Raw genomic sequence first — 21,869 nt, 5'->3', positions numbered from 1 at the left:
GGGGAGGCCTTGTTGAATCTGTCTGGGGCTGTTCCGGAAGTAGGAAGGGCGGCTGGGGGTGGGGAGACGGCAGGAATGTTCTCCTGGCCTGCTGGTCTGTGCCGGCGAGTGTGCTGAGAGGAGGGCCTCTGGACATCAAAGGTTCCTTTTGTCCCCTTCCGAGTGGCAGGGCAGCCCGGCCGGGCTGCTGGCGATGACTCAGGCCTGGCCCTGACGTCACCCACGCCCGGCCACTGGCCTCCCTCTGAAGCCAGGAAACTAGCTGGGGAGTGGCACTCGCAGCTGCAGCAAATCTCAAAATAAAGAGGCAACGGCCTTTCTCCTCCTCTCCATCTCTCTACAGCACACCTTTTATTTCTTTTCTTCTTTTTTTTTAAGCCTCACGAAAGATTTTACTTGTAGATCAACTTTCAAAATGTAGGAAGTCAGAATGGGTGACATCATCAGAAAAATATGTGGAGCTGATCGCCACAAGAAGTGAAGAACCCAGGGCACGAAAGCGGTTGTGACTCCTGGGCCCAGGGAGTTGGCAGCGTCTGGGCTTCAGAGGAGCCAGCGCCTCCGAGTAAGTGAAGGCCCACTTTTGGCACCCCCTCACTCAGCGCCCTTCACCGTAGGGCGCCATCTTGTTCCCTGACGCCTACAGCTTGCCAAGCCCCAGCCCAGAGTTGGGAGTAGGGACTGCATTTGGGAGACCCTCTAAATACGGCCCCAAAGGGATCTGATATCTCTCTTCTCCACAGGATCAGAAAAGAATGCAAAAAAAAAAAAAAAAAAAGAACAATACTAAGACGGAAACCCAGGGGAGAATGGCCCAACTGATGCCTTTCCCTGTCAACCCTCTTGTTTTGCCTCCTCTTCCTCCCCTCACCTGAGTACTCTGTTTCAGACGGTCAGAATGTTTGTTCAGAGTTCTGGATTGTTTGCTTCCTAGATCTTATACTGAGCGATCAGACATAAAAATAAACCCTGTTCTAGGCAAATACGTGTCCTGTGCCATCAAACGGTATTTTCACACTTAACCTGGTAAAAGATGACAGCCCTGGTAAAAAGATGCACACAACTGTGCTGCCTTTACTGCGCACGTTTCTGATTGTTCTGTGTATGAACCTACATTATCTTATTGCCCTGTTTACAGAGGACTTATTTTCATTCCTACTTGTGCCATCGTATCTCAGATGACATTAAACACAAAGACACAATGTGTCTGTTTTAACTTTGACTACAAACTCATAGTTCTTCACAAAGCCTGTAATTTCACAGCCTCTGGAAGTTCCTACCCAAGAAAGTTAAGTTCCCAAGAGAAAAGTTTTGACATGTACATGAGAATGGCACACAGGCATAGAAATCATACCCTGATTTTCCTGGCTTCTAAAGTCATCCCCTGAGTCAGCACCTAGTCTTCGTACAGCTGACGTATCGGAGGAGATGTGTTCTTCAGAAATTCTATGTTAAAATTATTGGGAGCGGGGAGGCGTAAGTCTCATTTTAAAGGCAGTAAGGAAGCTTGTCATTTACTGGAAAACAGTGGCATATTCCTTTGTAAACGGACAACTCCCTTTGGAAATTAACTATCACACACTAAAATATCTGTTTTATAGGCCTTATGTTTTACTTTTTGTTTTACTTTAATATATTAGGTGGTCTTGAAGTGAGGCTCTGCTGTACTCCTGTTCTTGTGGCTCTGAGATCTGAATGTTGTGACCACTAATTTGGTAAGTGTCATTTGTCCCCAACAGCTACTTAAATTTAAGTCTCCCAATTCTCCTTTTTCAGTTGACGGTAAGATTTAAAGAAAGGGGGAAAGGGCACAGAGATTTCTGTACACAATGATAACAGCTGTATCAAAAACAATATTAGGATAGGCTAATTGTTATAATAGAACCCCAAATCTATAGTGGCTCAAACACAATAGTTTATTTCTTGCTTATGTAACAGTACAGGTCAGTGGGGCAACTGTTTTTCATGCATTCATTCAGAGAGACAGGTAGAAAGGGGCTTTGCCTTCTGCAGCATGTGGTTTTCAAGGTCGCCTGGGGGTGTCTCCACTCCTCAGTGAAGTAAGAAAAAAGCATGAAAAGGTGCACATGGGAGTTTTTTATGGGCCCTGCCTAGAAGTGGTGCGTGTTACTTCTACTCACATTCCATTGGCTAAAACTCCATCACATGACCACAACTAACCACAGAGGAGTCTGGGAAATGTAGTCCCTGATGGGGCAGCCACTTAGCAGTGACAGCTCTGGAGGGTTTCTGAAGAAGAAGTAGTTCTCTCTGGCACAGCACATAAAAGAAACTTGGAGACTCTCAAGGATAAAGTTGCATAGAAACAGTGGGATAAGTAAAAAAATTATCCACATTTAGATTTTCCTGACTGACACTCTTAGGTAACATCTGGCCATGAGAGCAAGATGCAATGGATGAGATTTCTCAACACCTCTGTCCATTATGACCCTGAGTGAGCACCATCATGTTGCCCATGGCCAGTGAACCACGAAGGACATTTTCCTTATTTCCTTCTCCTTATTTTTCCCCTCAGTATCCTCTTGGTCTAGGACTATACCGGCTTTGTCTCCTTCCTGGATCTAGTCATATTAGTTGGAATTGTGGCAGAATTCTGCTTCCCCAACTAGGAGCCCCAGTAGTCTGTAGGAAAGCTCTTGACTTCCTTAGCCTGTAGTTTTCTCTGCTTCTGGAGGCTTTGGAAATGTATCCTACCTAATCTGCTCCAGGTCTTGAGATACTTGATTGGGGAAAAATTCCCTAAGGTGAGACCTTTAAACCAAATTATTAGAGAAACTGTTTTTTTCTTTTCTTTTCTTTTCTTTTTTTTTTTTAGACAGAGTCTCACTCTATTGCCAGGCTGGAGTACATCAGCACGATCTCAGTTCACTGCAACCTCTGCCTCCCAGGTTCAAGTGACTTTACTGCCTCAGCCACCCAAGTAGCTGGGACTACAGGCGTGCACCACCACACCCAGCTAATTTTTGTATTTTATAGTAGAGTTGGGGTTTCACCATGTTGGCCAGGATGGTCTCAATCTCTTGACCTCGTGATCTGCCGGCCTTGGTCTCCCAAAGTGCCGAGATTACAGACATGAGCCACCGTGCCCAGCCAAGAAACTTTTTTTTTCTTTGAGACAGGGTTTCACTCTGTCACCCAGGCTGGAGTGCAGTGGCGCAATCATGGCTCACTGCAGCCTCAACTTCTCAGGTTCAAGCGATCCTCCCAAGTAGCTGAGACTACAGGAATGCGTCACCATGCCTGGCTAATTTTTGTATTTTTTGTAGAAACAAGGTTTCACCATGTTGCCCAGGCTGGTCTTGAACTCCTGGGCTCAAGCAATCCACCCACCTTGGCCTCCCAAAGTGCTAGGATAACAGGTGTGAGCCACCGGGCCCAGCCGAGAAACATTTAAAAGTAGACTAAAAAGTCTCAGGCTGGGGCTATTAATGCTGCCCCAAAGGATGTGATATATATGTCTAGCTTTTCATTTTCAGGAAAAGTTTCAAAACATTTACTGAAATAACAAGTGGTAAAGTTGTAAGCTCTATTTGGAGAACTTTTAATAAGTTTAACATTTTATGTAACCTTCTAACCATTGTTGATGTTGGCGAAGTATTCCCCTCATTGGTGAATAGAAACCATATGATGGGTGCCTTGTGACGCCCCAAACTTAAAGGTGTGAGATAAAAATGAACTCAAGTCTGAGGTGCCTGGTACCTAGTTCTCTAGTTTTGTCAATATCTGACTAAACATTCTGGTTTCTGATTGACTTTTGCCCCTGGACTTGACCTTTCTGGCACCCACATCCACACCCTGAAGAGCACATATTGTCTATTGTGTGGGGATGCCTGTTACTGGCCAATTTGCCACAGCTTCTCAGGTATCTGACAGAGGCTGATGCCTGGCCTACTCTCCTGTTACGGCTGCCTAACCTCTGCCCAGTCCCCTCACATCAGGATGGAGCTGAGGAGGAGTGGAATAGAATAACAAGATGAGTTGCTGCAAAAATACTTCAGCCTCTGAAAGTCTGTCTTTCCAAGTTGTTAGGAACTGAAAGTATCTATTGATAGGGTTGCTGGCTGTGGTGTAAGCTAATGATAAGACCAGGTTGGGCTGGGCGCGGTGGCTCGCGCCTATAATCCCAGCATTTTTGGAGGCATAGGCGAGTGGATCACTTGAGATCAGGAGTTTGAGACCAGCCTGACCAACACGGTGAAACCCCATCTCTACTAAAAAAAAAAACAAAAAAAACAAAAAAAACAGAAAATTAGCCAGGCACTGTGGCGCACGCCTGTAATCCCAGCTACTTGGGAGGCTGAGGCAGGAGAATTGCCTGAACCCAGGAGGCAGAAGTTGCAGTGAGCTGAGATCTCACCATTGCACTCCAGCCTGGGCAGCATGAGAGAAACTCCATCTCAGAAAAAAAAGACCAGGTGAATGAGGAATACAGTGCCGGCTAGAAGGGCGCAGTTGAAGGAGTAAATTAAGAATATGTGCCAGATTTTGGCTGGGCGCGGTGGCTCACGCCTGTAATCCCAGCACTTCGGGAGGCCGAGGCGGGCGGATAACGAGGTCAGGAGATCGAGACCATCTTGGCTAACACGGTGACACCCCGTCTCTACTAAAAATACAAAAAAAAAATTAGCCGGGCGTGGTGGCGGGCGCCTGTAGTCCCAGCTACTGGGAGGCTGAGGCAGGAGAATGGCGTGAACCCGGGAGGCGGAGCTTGCAGTGAGCCGAGATCGCGCCACGGCACTCCAGCCTGGGTGACAAAGCAAGACTCCGTCTCAAAAAAAAAAAAAGAATATGTGCCAGATTTCAAAAGCTGGAGCCAAATGGGGATGATGTGTTGCTGGAAGTCCTAGCCTAACAGAGTCTTTCAAGAAGGGCAGAGCCAAAGGTCTCAGTCAACGTCAGGGTCCATTCATGTGGGAGAATGGCTAATCACAGCTTGCTAATTTCAACTACCATCTGTTATGACTCCTCAAAGCACTAAGTAAGCAGGAGTTGACATATGAATGGTGTTAGGGTTGGGGGAGGGGCCAGCCTCCTGATTTCTAATTTCTAGCTGCATATTACTACAGGAAGGGGCGTGAGACCACCACATCAGGTACCAGAATTTCATTACTGTTCAACACTTGGTGTTTGAAAGAAAGCCATAGATCCCTGTGACCACTGGATGCTGAGTGACCTCACAGACAACACCAGCAAAGCAGGATTGTGTACAAACACACATTTTGTAAATATTTTGATATTTGACATTTCAAAAAAAGCATCAAAGTAGACAGTCTGGGAAAAGTTAGACGTTGTTGAGCTTTCTTAACCTTAATTTTGCATTTTGTTATTTTTTTCTATTTTAATTTCACATAGGAGTAATAACTCAAATTTGAGGCACTGTAGTCTTTTCAGAGCTTAAGTTATCTAAAGATCTGAGCCTGGCCTTGCTGAGCCATGATGAGCAGATGTGGACTGAGCACACAGTCTCACACAGGCAGCTCTTACACTAGTTGGGTATTTTAATCCCTGAGGTTTTAGAATTGTCATAGCACAGATGTGCAAGCTCCTTTCTCCCCATGGGTCAGCATCATGAATGTTCTGTCACTCTCCTTAGAGAGTTTGGCAGAAATACCACATCATATTCACCAAAACTAAGAATTCATAGTAATAGGGCTTTATAATTTCTCACACTGAAATCCCCTAATTTCTTGTCAAGAACCAAGTTGGAAAATACCACACTTCAGGGTTTTGTTTTTAACTCAAGAAGTTTCTGGTTTTCATCAGAACTTTCAAACTCCCTCCTACCTCCAAAATAGTATCGTTAGAAAATGTAATGCTGAGACTCTGTCAGAATAAGTAGGTGATATATGCAAAATGATTTGGGCAGCTTAGAAAAGTGCACATCAAGGTAAAGTGTTGATAAAGGCCGGGCGCGGTGGCTCACCCTGTCATCCCAGCACTTTGGGAGGCCGAGGTGGGCAGATTGCTTGAGGCCAGGAGTTCAAGACCAGACCAGCCAACATCACGAAGCCCTGTCTCTACTAAAAATACAAAAATTAGCCAGGCTTGGTGACACATGCCTGTAATCCCAGCTTCTTGGGAGACTGAGGTATGAGAATTGCTTGAACCCAGGAGGCGGAGGTTGTGGTGAGCCAAGATTGGGCCACTGTACTCCAGCCTAGGCAACAGAGCAAAAAAAAAAAAAGTGTTGATAAAAAACAATCATCATAATTATGGTCAGTATTGGTGCTTTGACTTTTGATATTGTTATGTTTGTTATTTTAAATTTTTTTTGTCTTTCTAAATTGACTTTCATCTGGGAGCCTTAGCACAACTTCTAACTAGCCAAAGCATATTTGATTCTAGGTCATCCCCACTGAGAGGCTTCTGATCTTATTCACAGGGACATTTAACCTGGGGTTCACTGAAATCTTTGAGGAAAGATGGATGAGTCATCTCTCTGCCGAAAGAAGATGATTCCTGGCATTCTATGGGGCTCTTAGTGTATTGGGACAAGGAGGCTTGGAAATTACTCCACGGAGACATTGACCTTGGGTAGTGCCCCCCAAGCCAGAGTGGAGAGAGTGGAGCCCTCATCTTTGTCCAAAAGAGCATTGGTATAACCCCTCACCCCAACCCCACCCCATTCTCTCCTTTTTAAAAGGAGAGAAGAATATATACAAGAAAAAATTGGAAAAAATACATCAAAATGTTAAAAATTGTTGAGATGGTATTTTATGTGGTGTTTTGCCCCCATTTAACATTATGTTGTAAACGTTTTACCAAATCACTAAATGGTCTTTGAAAACATGATTTTCAATGGCTGTGTTTCCACTGCACTGATACATTTTAATGTATCAATTTTTTGTTGTTGGACATTTTGATAGACTTTAGTGTTCTACTATTTTTAAAGTTTCTAATGCATATTGGTGAATTGGCCTCTAGAAAGGTACCAGTGTCTATTTCAAAACCTTGGTCTTTTTTCATTTCTCATATTAAAATGCATGCTGCTAGGCCCCAGTGGTATTGGAAGCTCTGAGGAGGAGCCTGGGGATATGCATTTTAATCTGCCCTCCCAGTTCTTCTGCATTAATGCCTGAGAACTATTGACATGCTGCATTCAGTTCAACAAATAGTCAGTTGGCAAACATTTATTAGACAAAAAAGATTAGGAAACTCTAAGCTAGTATATCTATACCAGAATTTAACTTAAAGCCTTTTTTTGGCTTCTGATTTTTAGAGTTTCCTTTAACTGTGATATGATGTAGTAAAAAGATTATTAGCTAGGCAAGAAACCGTATTGTACACATGAAATCACTGAGTCCCATAATGGTTCATTTACTTCCTGGTGGTCACTCAGAGATTTAGTGGCAAAGATTGAACTAGACAAAGGGCCCAGAGTCACCCAACCTTTGGGTAAGAGACAAAAGGCACCAGTGAGAAGATTGACCCCTGAGGCAACCTCCTGTCTCAGCCAAGGAGCTTTTACCTGCCCTCAGATAGGCATGCCCATACTTCAAGACACTCTTGGGCAGCCTAGACCTAGCGAGGGACCCAAGTACCCATCTTGGTCACCTAGTGGGGCCAGACCATTGTGTGCCCTGATCCCTGAGGTGGTAGCACTGAAGAAGCTGGACCCAGGAGAACAGAGGGCAGCCGTGCAGGCAGCATCCATGTGATCAGCGCCACAAAAGCAGAGTAGGAGGTGGGATCTGGGGTCAGAAACCAAGACAGTGGAGCAGGGTCAGGGCAAGTGCCAGACAAAAATGTGTGGGCAAATTTGAGGTCAAGGCAGGGATGAATTGAAAGGAAGACAAGCAAGAGCTCGAGGGCAGCTGCAGAGGAATTAGCCTCAAGGATGGAGTCCCACTGTGTGACCTCACAGTACCTGCCCCAAGCTGTGCCTGCCTTTTTAAATCTGAAAGGTGCTGTGTTCTGGGCTGCCTTCTGACAGCAGGTGAGTAGAAGCACAGCCTGAGAGGAGGCAGGCCGGAGCAGGAGGAACCTGAAAATGGAAATTAGGAAACAATGCAAAAAACAATTATAGCAGAGACCATAATGAACAAAAAACCAATTTCTTTAAACTCTCACCACCTTCTAAAAGGAAGTCTGACTATTCATCCTGACTGCATAACCCTGCTGAAACCCATCAACCCCACCCACTGATTGCCTGACAGTATCTGCCCGGCTTCCTCTCATTCCACCGCCTCAACTTCCAGAGCCCACCATGGCATCACTTGACTTTCAAGTTCTGCCTGGACAGACTGCTCAGCTCCCTACCATCCCCAGTTCATGTTCAGGTTCTGGAAATCAACTTTAGGTTCCTCCATGCCTCCGTCAGTGTTGATCCCCTGCAAAGGCACCTGGTGACACACAAGAGCCAGAACCCACAGGAGCTCCTCCACAGCACCCTCTGAGGGCTTAGCCACCAGGGAATTTTGCAGATGATCCCCAAGCTTCACTGCCCCATGCACGTCTCCATTATCTCAAGGGTGTCCCTGTTCAGGATTGCTACTCTCCTGATTCTTGGCCTCCTGGTCCAAACTCATGGCTCCAGGGTCATGATGAGTAAGAGTTCTAGGTACCTCGAATCAGATGAAGGGTGACTTTCCAAGAATGGCTGGGCCAGTTCAAGTCCTCACTATAATGTTTGCCCTATGTAAGACCCATCACTTTGTCCTGCACAACTTTCTTGAATGAGGCACCTTCTGATACTCAGATGACATTCTAATTGCTCATGAGACCTGGACCCCTGAGCCAGGAAAGCCCATATGCTGGTGACAGCAGTGCTTCCAAATCTCACCCACAGGAGACAAAAATAGGAGTTCCATGGCATCCAGACAATGTGTCCACATGCTGCTGGAGAGTCTTGGGTGGTCACAGAGTACAAAGTTCAAGGGCAAAGATTGTTCAGTGGGTCCCAAGATTTGACAAGTGCCACTGGTGGTCCCACCCTTGCCTCTCTACATTGATTCCATGTCCCGCTTCCTCTCACACTATGCTAATAACAATCTAACCTGAGAAATTAAAAGTATTCACACAGCCTCTGTCCAAAGCTGCAGGAAGACCCTGACCCAGGCAAACTCTGTTCCTGCCCCACAGCTGTCATTTCACCTGCCCCACCCCATGGGAGCATGTGCCACTGGTCTCAAGTCTTCCTGCTGGTCCAAGAGGCACTGCCTCAAAGAGTCTCAGCATCCCCAGATAGCAATGTCCCATCACTGCAGTCAAGAGCAACTGGGCAAACCGGAAGACTCACCCCCCTATCCAGAGAGACCACCCCATTTTCCATCATGTAAGTGCCAGACAGCCCAAACTGCTGTGTAGACAGCTACCAGGAAAACTGGAGCAATGAGAGACGTCTGAGGTCACCCCAGCTAAGCTTGGAAGGCCACAGAGTTTAACTGCCTTCTTGACTGTGGCCCATCAAAAGGAGCCCCTACACATCTAGTAGATGGCTAAAATAAAAAATACTGAGGTTACCAAATACTGGCAAACATGTGGGGACACTGGATCTCTCCTACACTGCCTGTAGGAATGTAAAATGGTACAGCCACTCTAGGAAACAGTTTGGCAGTTTCTTATAAAAGTTAAACATACACTTACCACATGATCCAGCAATCCTACTCATGGGTATTTACACAAGAGAAATGAAAACTTATGGTCACGCAATTAACTTTACATGAACATTTATAGCAGCTTTATTTGTAATACCTAAAAACTGGAAAATAGCCAGATGTTTTTCAGCAAGTTAGTGGGTAACACGCTGGTACATCCACACCTTGAAATACTAGTCAGCAATAAACATGCACGTGCTCTTTACATACAATTCGAATGGATTACGAGGGCATTATGCTGAAAGCCAATCTCAAAGAGTTATATGCTACATGATTCCATTTAGAGAACGTTCTTGGACTGACAAAATTATAGTGATAGGCCAGGCCCGGTGGCTTATGCTTGTAATCCCAGCACTTTGGGAGGCCGAGGCAGGAGTGCCCAGGAGTTTGAGACCAGCCAGGGCAACACAGGGAGACCCCACCTCTGCAAAAATTTAAAAAACTAGCTGGATATGGTGTTGTACACCAGTGGTCTCAGCTACTTGAGAGGCTGAGATGGGAGCATTGCTTGAGTACAGGAGTTTGAGGCTTCAGTGAGCCATGATGGTGCCATTGTACCCCAACCTGGGTGACAGAGCAAGACTCTGTCTCAACAAGCAAAAAAAAAAAAAAAAAAAAAAAAAACACACACAGTGATAGAGAACAGATCAGTGATTGTCAGGAGTTAGGCTGGAGGATGTGATTATTAGAGGAGGAGCTCAGGGAACTGTGGTGGTGACTATTCTCTGTTCTGATGGTGATGGTCATTACTCCAGCCTGCACGTGTGATGCGTTGCATAGAACTGTAGACATACAGGTACACACACACACAGAGTGCATGTAAAAACTGGCAAAATCACATAAGACTGTATCTGTGTTTATTTGAACTATACCAGCGTCTGTTTCTTGGTTTAGACCAAGTACTACAGCTATGTAAGACATCACTGGGGGAAGGTGGAGAAAGTAGACACTGTATAACTTGTACATCTTATACTATTTCACAAAAAAAGGTATTAAAACTTTTAAAAAGTTTTTAAAACTATGTTTAAAACGAGGTTTTCCCACCCTGAGGAGGGGGATTTATCCCCAGCTTCTCCCTTATGAGCAACTCCTGCTGTTTATTTTGCTGCCTTCTAACTTGTGGTTTGAAGTCTACAATGTCCTGCTGGCTTTGGCCACACCCTCTGCTTCTCAGAGACTGATAGCCCATTTCGGATGGAATCAGAGCTCAAGTATGCCAGCACTGAATGCGAATGTGCCCCATTTGCCCCTCCCTGAGACCGTAACTTCAAAGCTAGGTAGATTCAGATCTAAGCAATGGTCTCATGGTGAAAATCGAGGACAAATCATCCTTCTCGCCCCTGTGCCATAATTTCTTTTCTGGAATGGCTCTTTGCTCTGCTCTTCATACAGATTATACTCTTCACCTTCACTAAATGGGCCCTCCTTTAATGGAAGAAGATTAACCCTTCTTTGCCCCCTTTCAATCTCATTCAGCCGAGGGCTTTCTTTTAACAGCGTTGCTGTCTCCAGGCCTTGTGCCACAGCGGAATGCTACAAAGTGAGATGGCTGCCTTCTCTTTGAAGCATTTACGTCTCTGTCAAACACCTTTTTGCCAGACTTGGCCCTGGAAAGACAGTTTTGAAACTAAATTTATTGTGAGCTCCCTGGGTTGGCAGTATGGAATTGCACAAGGTCATGGGCATTTAGGTCAAGAGGGACTCGCTGCACTCACCACCTTCAGAGTCCTATCTTAATGAAACTCGAGCTGTATTTACTCCCAGGTTCTGCAGAGGAGTCCCCAGCATCACCTAAGATGGAGGCTGAGCATATGGGCTGAAGTCTTTGCGGCATCCTGTCCGGATGTGACAATACACTCACAAGCCACTGCTACCCCAGGACTGGCCTCAGCCCCCAGCTTCCAACTGTGCCTTAGTTATTAGAGGGACTCATCTCAAGAGACCGTGATGAGAGGGACAGCGGTGCACATTTCTCGGGCCTGGCTGAGTTGGCAACCAGGATCGTATGCTAGAAAGGTGACAATTTTAATCGTTGACTTTCCGTAGTCGTTGGTGAATCTTGTAGTTTTGCACCTTTTAGTTTCAAAACCATACTGAACAACGGAAAATGAAACCTGCAGCTTATTTTTAGCCGTTCATGCTAAATCATGAGATTTTTCTTTGCAAACCAAAGAGGATAAAGGCTACTTCAGCAGGTTAAACTTAGTCAATTGACTTAATATAGCAATCAAGTCTGGTTCTCTGACAAGTCTCAAGTGAACTTGAGAAGTTCCAGGTGATATTTTGGCCAACATTGACTATTTTGCTTAAAATTATATTTAGTTGAATTTTGTTTTTAGTTGAACAAATGTAGTACGATATTTTCATGAGAGGGATTGGAAAACATGTCATAAATTCTCCATTCTGTCATCTAGTCATTAATTCAATTAACCTATAGCTATTTTTAAGTATCTGAAAGCTTAGAATTTTTTTTAATTGAGCCAGTGTGTTGAATTACAAAGAGCAGAATGCTAGAAATTAAGGAATATGGCTTCTATGCTCATTGCTGAGGCCTTTATTTAAATATGACACTCTCTTTGAACGCAATTTTCTTCTCCCTGAAAGAAATTTTCTAGAGTCTTCCTTGTCCTTTAATTCTGTGAAACATGCTGTGCCACTGAGGGCCTGAGAAAATGTTGAGGTATTCTTTGGAGGCTGTGGCAGTGTTGTCAGGCCACTCTTATTCCTGTCTCCTCATTCCCTGTTCTAGGAGAGAGAGGTTTACACAAAGCACTGTGGTCTGCTTGCCAGACAACTTGTGGCTGCCCTTGGTAAACAAGTGATTAAGTACTTGAAAGATGTTCAGCCCCCAAGCCCATTCCTTAACTCCTGAAGCAAGTACTTGAACTTTAGGAAGTGGCTTCATGATACAAAGCTGAGGATCCCACTGTAGTGGTAGAGAAAGGACTCTGGAGTTTGGTGTTGGTGAGTCCAAAACATCCTCAGTGAGCCTCTCCATTGTGTTAGGAAATGCTCTAGTGCCCTGGAAGATACAAAGATCTTGCAGGAAGCAAGCCAGAGACATGGGCCTAGGTAGATAATTCAATACAACCCAAATGTATTGTGCTTTTCTCTTTAGTCGAAAGGAGTTGAAGACTCACTGAGGCTTGTTAAGCTGCTCTGACTGAGAAGAGGTGCATTGTTGTGGCCTTTTCTGAGCTGCAACATCATTTATCTGAGAGAAGAGCAAGCAAGTAAATTTATTCCCAGGTTTAAGTTTTAAAATATTTGTTGCCCAGGGTGTGAAGAAAGATACAAAGAGAAGATTATGCTCTCACATGAGGTGAATTTTTATGGATCTGTAAGAATTCTTACTTTTTCACCTTCATTTGTGTCCCCACCTTCCCTTTTCAGCCTAGTTGCCAGTCTCTCCAAAAATATGAAACTCTACTTCCTTGCTGAATGTGTTTTACCAATTCAGAAGCTAGAAGGCCCTGTTGTTTCACTTGCTCTCCATCTGGTGCGTGACAAGCAGTCATGGCAGAAAATGAACATGTGATTGGGTAGTAGGAATGGGCACTCAAGGTCGTTATTCATGCCATGTTTCAAATGCACTGAGAAATGAAAGCAGCAACTATTCTGTTGCTAAAGCTGAGGTAGTGATTTCCATAATGGTGGTGACACCTGTTGAGGATGCTCCCACAGGAGGATTTGAGTTGGGTTAGGATGGGTTGAGATGTTGTCCACCACAGTCTGCCTTACAGCCTATGTCATTTGCCACTTTTCCTTTATTAAAAAACACATGGTTTACAGTTCCCTTTTCCTTCCAGCTCTTTCCTGGAGGGTAACCCCAGTTTGGTCCACAAGGTTTGCTGCTCAATCCTTGCCAACAGGTGTGTACTCCTTTCTCACATCCTATGCAGATGCTAATGGATGGACGTGAGGACGCTCGTGTCTAAGAACTGGAGAATGTTTCCTGGAGTTCAGAATCCTCAAGCATGTCATTCACCCAACCCTTCATTCTACTGCCTATGAGCATTGAGCAAGATAGTCTTCTTCTCCTATTCCCAGGTGGGGTGGAGCTGGTGGATTAGAAAGCCCCCTTTGAGAGCCATCTTGTTGGCATATACAATTACTGCAAATGAAACAGGATAGTCAGCTGGCCACATACACCAGAAGGCAGGAGAGTTGGAGTCCAGCTCTTGGCCTACTTGACCTAGAAAACAAGCTGGGCTTGATTTTTTTAGAATCACAAACTTTCAGAACTGGAAGGGACCCGAGACAGAGGCAAAATGAACAGATGTTAACAAACAGGGTCATTAAAATGGTTTTAGTGTTTAAATCATTTTAATGATAAAATAAAACAGTAAATTTGGTTGAGGAAAATCTCTTCAAAATTAGGCTTTTTAAAAGTCCATTTAAAAATATGTTGGAAAAAAATCATAATAGCTACTTAGGCTATCTGTTTAGGAGAAAAATACTATTTGTGAGTTGAAAATAGGTCAGTTTCAGCTGGACACAGTGTTATGAGCCTATAATCCTAGCTACTCAGGAGGCTGAGGCAGGAGAATCGACTGAGAGTTCAAGTCCCACCTGGGCAACATTGCAAGACTCTGTCTCAAGAAAACCCAAAACCAAACAAACAAAAGAGAACAGGCTAGTCTGATTGTTACATTGATTTTTCTTTAACTGATCATTTAGAGCAGAACAGTCTAACAACCTGATAAAAAAAAGTTATTCACAAATGCTGAATACATTGGGTGTAAAAGGAAACTAGCTATAATTTTTAATATAGTGAAAGGCTGCATTAATAATAAACTCATGAAGTGTGTGATCTTGGGCAAATCACTGGATCTCTCTCAGCCTGTTTGGTCACCTGTGAGAGGGAAAAAACTAGACTCCACTAGGTTTTTAATAAATACATTTCCATTTGAAAATGTATTTATTAAAAATAAACATTCCATCTGAAATATATTTATGTCATTTATTTTCATTTATTTTACCTCATAAAATATTTTTTGAATTATGGCAAATCTCCCACTAAAATATTTACTCTGCTTTGTACATTTAACTTTCCAACATGGTCCAGCTGATTCCTTCTCTTTCATTGTGTCTTTTCCACCTGCTGGGCCCAGCCTGTCTCCAGCTGGTGGCATCCTAGGTTCCCACAATTCCTAGGGCCTGGAGGGTAGAGGCTGATTCATATAAACAGAGGTAGTCAGGGCTCCAGGGAGATAGGGTCCTCTACCAGGTGTCTGCACAATAAGAAGATTACTGACATCAGGGATGGAGTGTGGACGTAGGAGGAAGTTTTATCCTCTTAGGATTGGTGGAAAGACGTAGACTTTGCGATCAATCAAACTTAGGTTTGAACGCTAAGTCTGCTATTTACTGTGTATAATCTCTATTAGTTCCTCACCTAAAATTGATGATACTCAGCTTGCAGAATTATTGGGTTAGAATGAAATAAACATTGGACATGTAGCTAAAATATTGAGTATGTAGTAGGTCCTCCATAAGGGTAGCTAGTATAGACATTTTAGCTCTGATCAATGCAGAAGGCAGAAGTTCCTGCCCAGGTCTCTAGGGAAGATGTAGATGTTCAAAGTAGCATTGAACTTTCTCAAAAATCCAAAGGCATTTTTGGTCATTGGTAAATTAAGTCACCGTGTTGTTTCCAGGACTAAATACACTATAGACAGATTTAGTAACCAACCTCATTAAAAAACTTAAACTTTTTAAATACTAAGAATTTAAGCAAAAGTGTAATTGGTAAACACTTTTATTTTTTTATTTCAATTAGAATAACCTAACCTGACAACAATGTACCCACAAATGTTGACTATCTCTATTAGGTGTAAAAAGAACCCAGCTGTAATGTTTAATGTGGTGAACAGCGTAAAGGAGCATGCAAGCTGATCCAAATGTTTATAAACCAAGTATTCCTCTGGGACTCAGTGCCCTGACTTTATGTTTTTTTAAAAACATAGAGAGTCAAGCTTTGTTCATACTTGAATTATGTACATTGCATTAGCCGTGCAATTTAACTTTAACCCACAGGACTGCAAAGAAAATTAGCTCAGCCTGAGGAACAACGAGACCGCGAGCAAGTAAGCACGTTAATCAAAGTGAAAGGCTCACCCTTCACTTCTAGCTCTGTCCTTTTCCAGCCTGTGCCTGCCAGATTATTTCGGGTTCCTCGTATTTGACTCGTCAAAGTGGCAGAAACAGGCTAAAATGTTCACTGTGGAAAAGGGATTTGCCTTTTAAATTAATGTTTGTGCACATGCCCCGAGGAGGCTGATGAGAAGCACGCAATTTTTTAAAATCATAAGTGAATGCATACCCTTGCCACTAGTAATCATGACAAAGCTTAAGTAATTCAGGCATGATCATGGTTTTCTGAAAGTATAAAACAGGATTTACTAGTTGATAATGTCTGCCTAAACAAGCTCATTGCTTTGAATATTTTCAACTATAGTTCGCATTTGTTTAACCCGAGCAGGTCTGGTAAACGTACCACATTTACTGATTGAGTGTCTTGGAACATCACAAAATAAACCAATACGTGGCTTTTAGGCTGAGGGTGGACAGAGAACCCCATAGGGGGTTTGGAAACTGCCCTGGCATCTGGCTTACAAGTACCAGTAGGGGACCTGACCACATTCACCACCTTTCCCTGTAAAGGGAATAGAATACTATTTACTCATCTCCTGGGAGCCTAATATGGATTACTGTCGTTGTCACTGTCATTTATTATTCCCGACAGAGGAGGCAGACGACTTAGTTCTATGTGGTCAGAGTTGATTCCGTAACGTGTATATTTAGCCTATATGATAATAATTTGTGAGTATTTTTAAATGAATGTCTAGCTTTCAGACGTCATTAATGAGGAATATCTCAACAGACATGAAGAGCATTCAATGCCTAGGTGTTTGCGTCAACCTCCTCCCACCCCACTCTAAGGACTCTGCTTCATAGATGACCGTATATTGAATTGGTGCCTTATAACTCACCGTGATCATCCCTCTAATTCTCGACCCCCATGGTAAAGGAGGAATTGGCCTAAGGACACTCCATTCTAATTTTCTGACGCTGTCAATGCTAACCAGAACTCATAGAGCAGTGATGTGGGGGTGGGGAAGATGGTTCCACTATTGGTATGAGACCAGGAGCTACTGTTTTCGTTAGAGCCACATTTATTTCTGGAGTAGTTGTGAGAGAGAGATGTACTCCAAAGAGAAGAGGACTCTCGCTATGGTTCAGGTATGACCGACCATCTGGAGAACTCAACTCAGAGACTTTAAAGTATATAGGATATAGGAAGGCAGGGTACATTCCACACACTAAGCTAAAAATCACTTATGCTCTGGGGCAGGAGATAGAATGAGAGCTAGAAACAAAAGATCCAGTTGTGAAACCTAGTACCTCAGCTGAGGTGTTTGAACATATTTTCTCTTTTAAAAAAATTCTGGGGAACTTCAATATGTTGCTAACCTGATTATTTTCAGCCAGTCCTTACAGAAGATTGAGGTGCTGGAAAACTAGCAACCCCAGAAAATATCAACTCATTTTTGCACGTGTTAAAATTAACAACAGCATATTCAGTGAGGCAATAGGCAATTAAAGACTTTTGGAGAGATAAGAAGAAGAAAACTATAAATATTACATATTCAAAATCAGTCTCAGCATTTTATAAAAATGTTGGCTTATGTCCAGGATCTACGGGTGGGGGTGGGTATGGTTTCTTTGTAGCTAAAGAAATAGAGTGGAAAAGAATCTGTTCTATTTCCTTAAAAATAAAAGACTTCTTGTTTTATACAGCATGGCAAATAAAATGCTTTTTTGTTTTTTTACCTGCCGGCAGGATCTGGAGGAAATTTTGCTAGCAAGCTATGCTGTTTTCCTCTTTGGGGACCTGGTGACACTGGTTTTGTAGCAAAACCGTATTTGCTTATTAGGCATTTCTTTAAAATCCTGAATAAGCAGCTCTTTCAACAGTTTTTGTTCCACATGTTAAACATTTCATTGCAATTCGAGCTTCGAGTGTGTGTGTGTGTGTGTGTGTGTGTGTGTGTGTGTGTTGATAGGAAGGAATGAAAGGGGGTGCATAAGAATTCTTGAAGGTTTTTTATTTAAAAAATTAATTCCTCACCATTACGTAGTGGAGTATCTGCAGAAGGTGATTCCAATTTATTACATACCGCCAAACTAGATCCCATCAATCTTGAGCAGTGGGGGTGGGGAGGTGGTATTGAAGACGACATGAAATTTGGTGTTTGAGTAGATGAGATTTAATTTTCGGAAAACATTTCACTCATAAAACGGATATCAACCCCGTGTCAGCACTGACCTCCTGATGTCAATGTCATCATGCAAGCGTAGCTAAAATAAGCCTCAAAGTAAAACAAAGAAACATTGCATCTCAGCACAATACAATTTCTTCTCTTACAGTATGTACTATCTATAGCCTTTTGGTATTCCTATTAATGGCTTGTTACTTTAAAATTTAGCTTTTGGAGGGGGAGGGAGAAGAAAAATCATTTTGCATTTTCTATGTTCTGAACGCATACAGTATGCTGCTGTAAGTCTTCGTATTATTTAGGTCAGTATCCTAAGGATAGCTTTTATCGTTCATGATGGCCAGCTATACAGCCAGAGGAATTCAGCATCAATTTATTTTTCTGTTCTGATTTTATTCTGCTTCCAAGTTTTAAAAAATCCATTCATATTTTAATAAAATTCTGAGGCGGTATCTGCCGCTCTGTACTGCAGATCCATTTAGCAGGATACATTTACACTGCTCGTGGTTAAAGGTTATAGCACGGATACAGACAGCTGATCATGCATTCTTCTACAAGCCTGCCGGCACCATTTAGGGTTTTGAAAAATAATCTAGAAATGCTATACCCTTTATCAAAATTATTCTTTACTTTGCAAGAGCTTAACAGTTTTGGTTTTTTCTTAGCAATTCTATAAAATTAACAATCTATAAAATGCATCCCGGACCAGATACATACTGTATTGAAAGCTTTCTTCAAGAAGAGAATATGAGAGTGTTCTTTCCAGCTTATTTTCTTCCTTAGCAAAAGGATTGTTTGATTCTCAGAAGCAGAAGGACACATTCATTGTGGAGCAGCTCTGCTTAAGTGTATGAAATGCCTTCTGTCTGGTTGCAGAATTTGGAGTTTGCTAAACAGTGTTTAGTGATTGGGCTCATCTTGCATCACCAGTTGATGACATTTTTCTTTGTTCCCTCCTACCCAGTTGAACCAAGACTCTGAGGCTGATATGCAATGTCACTTACAACATTAATCAGATACTGCATTTAAGGTGAGCTGTCCCTTGCCTCCTCCTTCCCCAGTGCTCGTGTGCTGCATGCAGTACGTATCTTGCTTCTGCGAGCCTAAGATGGCAGGCAGGATTAGTCGTGCTTGTGCTGTGTGTGCATGCTGTGTCTAGAATTCATTACACGTTGCCTAGTATTTCAGATGTGAGTATGTAAATGCTCTGTATGCCATATCATCTGGTAGCGAAGACTTGTTTTTGCCTCATTACAGCCTTAGATATTTCAACATCACCTTTCATTTCCGATTCATTTGCTTCTGGATGTTTGCTTTACATCACATTCAAAATATGATTTTACCTTTTTTTTTTTTAACAAAGCCAAAACCCCCCACAAACCCTAAAAACAAAAACAACAACAAAACTCTGCTACCAGATGGTGTCTCTCCTTTCTTCGTGCATTTGCTGTCTTTTAAATAATGTATGTTGTATTGTTAATTAATGTGAATATCAAATTAAACACTTGAAACTTACATGTTTATTATGCAGGTAAGAGGCAAGGTGGATTCTATTTTTAACTCTTATGCACTCCATCATGTGCAAGCAACTTGGGTTCTCAAATTTGTATTTTCAATGCTGGTATCAGTGGTTTGATTTTCAGCAAATGTGACAGTGGCCTTTGCAGTGGTCAGCTCCGAGCTTTGAACTCTCAGAGGAGGAAGGGGAAAAAAATTCAACACACCACCTCCTTGGTTGCAGTCTCAGAGAAACCTTGGATGAGAAACTTCTTTTTTCAATCCTGTTTTCCTGTTGATAAATTCAGTTCTGTGATCACAGTTCATTCAAGCTGTTCTGCGTATGATTTTTGTGTGTATGTGACAATTGCATCTAAAACTTGTGAGCAAGAAGACAGAGAAATCAGTTGGTCTCCATCGCTTTACATAAAAATGGCTGAGTGTCTTGTCATGCTAGCACTGCATTAAGTGATGCATACAGGTAGGTTGAAATTTGCATGTTTTTATAGTTTTTTTTTTTAGCCATGCAGCAAGAACATTAGATGCATTAGAATATGACTTTTAAAAAAACAAAAATTAAATAAGACAGTTGTAATCTTTTGGGGGAGGGTTTTTAATTGGATAGCCTCTGCTCTTCAGATAGTATATAAATGTATAGCTTTTACAAACTTACTAAATGATTCTGCCATAAAAGGGAGATTAATTTTTTAAAAAATCATATATATGATAGGTGTGGTGCCATTAGACAACAAAAGAATTTTTGGAAAAGAGTGATGATTCAGCTCCATTTCAGCTTGAAACTAAAAATAAATGGGTTTCTGGAGATGATTTCAAAGAGCGTAAACAAGCTTAATAAGAAACATTAAAAATATTTAAATTTTAAGAAGCGGTCTTTAAACGTGTTATATGAAAGATGAAAATAAAAACTAATATGCTTCCAAAATTAATTTTAGGTAATATATAAGAATATATTATATTATGTATATAATTGGGGGAGATGAGGAGTTGCAATTTTCAAAGAGGGAAATATTAAATATAGATGGCCCTCTTAACAGAAATAGAGCTTCACTGAATGAAACCGAGCCCCTAGAATGGTTCATTGCAGACCATATAGCTGTGGTTCTGGCACTTTTCAAAATAATTTCATGAGCTCTTTCTTTTGAGCTTAACTTCTCAAATATATTTTAGTTTCAAATTTAACACTGGGCCAGAACCTGTTTCCTTGGTAACCAAATCGTATTTCAACATGCAATAACAGATATGCAAAAGAATGTCTTTAAAAAGGAAACAAATATTTAATGAAAAATTTACAGTTCTTTTTCCTCTCATATAGAATCTGAACTGGTTTCAGATGGTTTTAATGCGGTCTTCAAGCCTTAAAAATTAAGCCATGTTTCTAAACATATAGAGAAAGCTTGCACAGTGACAGCTTTTCTCTCCCTCCTTTGTGCTCAGCACTTTCAAAATTAAGGTTTTCTTTGCAATATGCTCCAGAATGCAGGTCAAGGTTTGTGTACAGAGGTGTAGTTTCATTATCACAAGTTCACCAGCGCCACTGAAACAAAAGGTATTTCAGAAATTCTGAGAATCAGAAAATGCTTGTGCTCTTGCCTTCCCTGATCCCTCCATTGGTAACCTCAGTGCTCTCGGTAGAAAAGGACCCAAATCCAAGCCTACGCCTCCAATGACAAGTGCACCCTGAACCTTTGTGGAAATATCTCTATAGATGTGTTAGGAAGATGGTGCTAAACCTGAAACCTCCCCGAGGTTTGCTTCGATGTGAAGAACATTGAGATTCAAAACCATCTGTGTAAATGGTTGCTTTATTCTAGCAGTTTATCTAATATTCTATTCCATAGCACTATCGTAGAATTGAACCTTTCTAATGGGCTGAAGGGTGGTGGTGGTTGTTGTCATGTTGTTTTGTGGCCAACTAAAATATTTTGCTTGGAGTCTTTCTCTGGTTCAATTATTTTAGAACGTGATTCATCTCATACTGATTTTGTTCTCCAGGCTTGCCATGAAATACCCTTCCTGCAACACCTCTTTTTTTTTTTGGCTGTTGGGAGCCATTTTCCTTCTTGCCTGTGACTTTAAATGACTAAGTATATTTTGAATATAGTATCAATCAGAAGATTGTAAACTGAAGGGAAATATCAGAAACCTGATTCAATATTGCCCATTTTTTTCGTACCAACAGCATTAACAGTTGCAATAGGATCAAGCTAATTGTCATTCACTCTTGAGCAAATAATGAGCCAGGCATTTATAATTAAAACACTACTGCTAGTCAGAAAGCTTATAACTACAATGTCTTCTGTTTTGATAGGCCAGTACAAAGTAATCATTTTGCACCTATTTGAATCTTAATTACAAGATTAGATGGATGCAATGCAATTGTTTTACCATTAAAGTGAATGCATGATAGATTTAACAGTGTATTTCTTCTTTGTAGAATGTCGATTCTTTTGTT

The 21,869-nt window shown here is 42.1% G+C and overlaps 1 protein-coding gene across 4 annotated transcripts in view; it reads left to right on the top strand.

The window, feature by feature from the left end:
* The window catches only part of ZBTB38 (zinc finger and BTB domain containing 38), a 125,008-nt gene that overhangs the window by 42,134 nt on the left and 61,005 nt on the right, over positions 1–21,869 (top strand). The window contains exons 2-5 of one of the 4 annotated variants that reach the window (XM_025375331.1): positions 379–565; positions 1,641–1,715; positions 13,427–13,489; positions 18,864–18,929. The gene's annotated coding sequence lies outside the window, so the exon portion shown is untranslated. Of the gene's footprint in view, positions 1–378; positions 566–1,640; positions 1,716–13,426; positions 13,490–16,796; positions 16,863–18,436; positions 18,748–18,863; positions 18,930–21,869 lie in introns of those variants that run through there. The other 3 variants (XM_025375332.1, XM_025375335.1, XM_025375333.1) reach the window with 3 other exon arrangements.

Source organism: Theropithecus gelada, chromosome 2 (genome assembly GCF_003255815.1).
Source record: "Theropithecus gelada isolate Dixy chromosome 2, Tgel_1.0, whole genome shotgun sequence".
NCBI lineage: Eukaryota > Metazoa > Chordata > Mammalia > Primates > Cercopithecidae > Theropithecus > Theropithecus gelada.
Note: the sequence above shows the minus strand (reverse complement) of the source record. Positions and strands in the feature narration are given on the sequence as shown.